Source organism: Scylla paramamosain, chromosome 34, assembly GCF_035594125.1.
Source record: "Scylla paramamosain isolate STU-SP2022 chromosome 34, ASM3559412v1, whole genome shotgun sequence".
Classification (NCBI taxonomy): domain Eukaryota; kingdom Metazoa; phylum Arthropoda; class Malacostraca; order Decapoda; family Portunidae; genus Scylla; species Scylla paramamosain.
Window position 1 is genome coordinate 2,222,501 of NC_087184.1, and position 5,000 is coordinate 2,227,500.

The 5,000-nt window shown below is 43.2% G+C and overlaps 1 long non-coding RNA gene across 1 annotated transcript in view; it reads right to left on the minus strand.

Annotated features, from left to right (window-relative positions):
* LOC135090033 (uncharacterized) overlaps positions 1 to 5,000 on the minus strand; it is a 34,705-nt gene that overhangs the window by 9,479 nt on the left and 20,226 nt on the right. The gene's annotated exons all lie outside the window — the stretch shown is intronic.

Below are 5,000 nucleotides of genomic sequence, written 5' to 3' on the forward strand. Positions count from 1 at the left end.
AAACTGACAAAAAAAAGTGAAATGGAATAAAAATGACAAGATTAGACGCAAAAAAATAAAATAAAATAAATAAGTAAACGGCAGCAAAGAAAACAAAAACAAAAGACGTACGACAATCATAAAACAAATACAATGACGTCACAATTTTCCGTTTTCTTTTCCCGATGCGCAATATTCGACGGGGCATTAAAGTGTTTGAAATGGCGTGAAATTTTCTTATCGTCTTCGCATAAACTCTCTCTCTCTCTCTCTCTCTCTCTCTCTCTCTCTCTCTCTCTCTCTCTCTCTCTCTCTCTCTCTCTCTCTCTCTCTCCCCCGTCTTAAGTCCATTTTCTCTCACGACATCCAAATTTTCTGCCGCATCATCTTTACGAGGAGCAGTGGGCAACCCTCCTGCCGTTTTCTATTGCCATCCTGCCAAGCTCTCTCTCTCTCTAACAACTACCACTAGCAAGACTATCGACAGTAGTAGAAGTAGCAGCAGCAGCAGTAGGAAAGAAATGGTACTGGTTGTCCAAGTGCACGTAGCAATAATCATTCATAATGCTCGTATATATGTGGCAGTAAAAATAGTAGCATTGGTAATGGTTGTAAGTGTAGCAGCAGTAATCGTAATTGTTGTTGTTACCGTTGTTGTTGTGATTGTAGTAGTAGTAGTAGTAGTAGTAGTAGCACAGTATAAGTAGCAGGAGTTGTAACGTCAACACCAGCAACAGCATCACTAACTCTATAGCAGCAAAACTTCAAACATTAACAAGGACAGGAGCAACAAGACGAATGTGCGTAAGAGCATATCAGCAGCAGCAGCAGCAGTAGCAGGACGAGGAAGGAGGAAGCAGGCGGTGTATACGAGTAGCGTAGCAGTGAAGGGCCTCCCAGATGGTCCCTCCCTGACCCGGGCTGCCGCTGTCACATTCATCGTGAGCTTATAATCCGTAATAGCGGTGCGTCCGGGCCATTTGTGCGGAGGGGATGCTCATTGCGAGGAGGCAGTTGACGTCTTCACTTGCCTCCGCCGTGTATTTAGCGGGGTCCTGATGCACAAGCCGTCCCTGCCCCTTCCCGGTCCCCTTCCCGCCACTGCCAAACTCTCAGGGACGGGTATAATAGCGTTTAAATTCACATAAATAAACACAAATTGCCAGCTGATTGTGCCTTCCTCTACTCTCTGTCCCCTACGTTTCTCTCGCCGCTGTCAAAGTCAAAGTTGAAGGCAAGGTAATGTTTAGTTCTTTTATTTATTTGCGAATTTTGGACCGATTTCCAGAGTCGTTAGTGGCGCCCGTTCACTGCCGTAGCTCAGTGGCTCAGCGGGCGGGACAAAATGAATACTAGTGGGCGCTGTGGAGTGAGTGAAGCGCTGTCAGTATTCCGGTGATTTCTTCCTCTGCTCTTGTGGCTTGCGTGTGGCAGATGAAGAGTCGAGGCCGGCCAGGGTTTCTTTCTCTCTCCCTATTTTTGTCTCCTCGCGCGCTCTCTCTTTTCTCTTTCCGTGCCTTTCTTTCTTCTGTCCGTGAGGGAGTGAGTGCTGTTGCTGCCCGCACGTATGAGGGACAAGGAAAAGCAAAGAGCTGGAGAAAGAAGGGGATGGGAAAAAGGGAATATCACTGAGCTGAAGAAGGGAGGTACAATGATGGAAGGAAACAGTGAACACAGACGAGGATGATGAGATATGAAAGGGATAAAAGCGAGTAAGGGTTTTAGTTATCTCATGTAAGTCAGTTTGTGTCTTGCCAAATTCATGTGTGAAAAGAAAATGGAAAAGATGACATTGAGACGAAAACAAGTCCACATTTTCTTTACGTATCTTTCTTGCTTGTATTACTTCCTCCTCATCTCTCGTGATATAATACAAATTGCATTTTCGCTTCTTTTACATATTCACGCAAGGCTGAAAAGGTTAACCAAGTACGACCCTTCACACAGACGCCTAAATAAGGGAAACTTCCTCCTTCCATTTTTTTTTTTTTCCGAAACAAAAATTTACCACAAGCTTCACTAGACTAACATTATCCCCTCCTAAAACAAACCTTTCCTGACTCATCTCCTTTATGTTCTAAATAAGGCAAACTTCCTCCTCTCATTTTCTCTTCATCTGAAAGGGGAAAAAAAAAAAAAAAAAAAAACGTGCAAAAAAATTTCACCACATACTAAGCTAAACCAATTTATCTTAGCTCGTCCCCAACAAACTCTCGGAATCTAGCCTCCTTTACTTTTGAAATATCGCAAACCTCCTTCCATTTTCTCCAAATCGGAAAGGAAAACGTAAAAAAAAATCAACCACAAACTAAATTAAACCAACTTATCGCCGTCTCTTCTCAACGAATCCCCCTAAAGCAACATTCTTTACGCCCCAAATATGGCAAGCTTTTTCCCCACATCCATGAACTTCAACGGAAAAAACGTGAAAATTATCCATAAACTAGAAACAAACCAACATTTCACCTCCTGACCCTGTGCAAATAAGACAAACACAATGCCCACTTCCCCTACATCTGAAAGGAGAACACGACAAACATCAGCATATTAAATAACTAAAAACCAACATTTCACCCAGAAAACACCCTTACCTATCCCACGCACCGGCACAGTAACCCTCAAATCAAACTCTCTCGCCATTTACACGGTTTTAAAAATTTCGTGTGAATTAGATGACACATACAGCCATCAGTCACGTGCAAGAGGTGTTTACGAGGACAAATCATGCGGTATTACTAAGCAGGAGGAAGCGCTAACTGCTTGCCATGTAGCGCGAGCCCCCGGAAGCTGGTTTTGAAGGCCTGGCAATAACACCCTTCCGTTCCCCTCTCATTAGATTGTTTATGAATTGCGGCCTTGACCTTCCTCGGGTGAATAAGGGCGTGTGCAGAAGGAGGTGAGTACGCGTTCTGAGACTCCTTGCTTTTGCCACAATGGTCCAAGGAACAAAATTGAGGGATTTATAACAGTGGATATATTTATTTTATTCGACTTTCCTTTTACGATCTAGCTATCAAATTCTATGAAAAAAAAAAAAACGCCTTGTAATGACTTTTTTTTTGTTTTATTGCATTTTATTGTTGTTTACTTATTTATTTTTTTTTCTAATCCACATCTTTTTACAACTTCAAATCTTGTGCCTCTCGGAAATACAAAAAAAAGGCAAATAAATAAATAAATAAATAAAATAATAATAAATACATAAAAGGAAGAGGTAAAGAACAAAAGCAAGATAATCACTTTCAGGTAAACACTAAGTAAAAGATAACTGATGGGAACTCAGGATACACAACATTATCCACGCACGCACGCACACACGGGACAGTGAAAACACACACACACACACACACACACACACACACACACACACACACACACACACCTAATGAACATATACAGAGAGAGAGAGAGAGAGAGAGAGAGAGAGAGAGAGAGAGAGAGAGAGAGAGAGAGAGAGAGAGAGAGAGAGAGAGAGAGAGAGAGAGAGAGAGACCTTTCCGGGGCAACTTTCGCTCCCCCGCCAAATATGGACCGTTTACGAACCATTTCAATACTGACACTTAATACGTCTTCCTCTAATTTTCAAACCTTTAATACCCATCCACTAACATGCGAGGAGGAGGAGGAGGAGGAGAGAAAAAAAAAGCACATTATCTCATTCATTTGCTCGATTCCTCCTCTTCCTTCTTCTCTTCGCTCTTCTCCTCGCTAACCATCTCACTCTCCATTATCCTGTTCCTCCTCTTCCCCCTCCGAAATGATGAATTGGGTGCTTGTAAAGGCTAACTACTTGTGGGTGATCAGGGGAGAGGCAGGAAGGAAGGAGGAAGGGGAGGAGGAGGAGCAGGAGGAGGAAAGGATGAGAGAGGAGGAGGAGGAGGAGAGTTTAAGATCAAACTACATCGTAAAAGAGTATTAACTTCAGGATAAACAGCTGTTATTGAGGGCTAAGTGGTGGTGGTGGTGGTGGTGGTGGTGGTGGTAGTAGTAGTAGTGGTAACAGCAACAAAAGCAGGAGCAGCAATAGTCGAAATAGTAGTAGTAGTAGTAGTAGTAGTAGTAGTAGTAGTAGTAGTAGTAGTAGTAGTAGTAGTAGTAGTAGTAGTAGTAGTAGGAGGAGGAGGAGGAGGAGGAGGAGGAGGAGGAGGAGGAGTAGGAGGAGAATAAAGAAGAGGCTTATGAAACATTATAAAGAATAACCAAACATCAATAAATCTTGAGTAGAAGTTAGAAGAGCAGAAGGTTCTTCCCCACCTGCCACCGTTACTTGACACACGTCTCCTTAACCACTGGCCACTCTGAGACATCCTTTCTTGTCCCACACAGACCTCCAAACATTACACTAGATGGAAACTGCAGTCTCTTCTTTTTTATCCCATTCTTTCTTGATTTTAGTGCAGTGAACTGTTGCACATCGCAGGGGAAGGGTTGACGCATTTAATGGTACAATGAACATGGTGAAAAATCTATAAAAAGAGCACAAATTACATTGCCATAAGGTCATAATGGCATAACACAGTCCCAATACGGCTACATTTAAGATGCCGTAGTCTGTAATGTGAAGGAACTGGTCACGTACATAAAGGTTCTGTAATTTTGAAGTATATTTATCCAGAAAGGACGAAAGTTTGTTAAAGGTTGGCTTTGAAGCTTTTGTCTATTCTGTATCAGTCAGTATCTCTGTATCAGTCAGTCACTCGCACACAAAACCACCAGATCAAACAAATATCCACAAACTCCACGCTACCAATACATCTTCAACGGGGAATCAACGAACCACCATCATCCGTGCTGCTACCATCGTCTCCAGCCATCCAGTAAGTCTGAGCCACCATCATCTGTGCTGCTACCATCGTCTCCAGCCATCCAGTGAGTCTGAGCCACCATCATCTGTGCTGCTACCATCGTCTCCAGCCATCCAGTGAGTCTGAGCCACCATCATCTGTGCTGCTACCATCGTCTCCAGCCATCCAGTGAGTCTGAGCCACCATCATCTGTGCTGCTACCATCGTCTCCAGCCA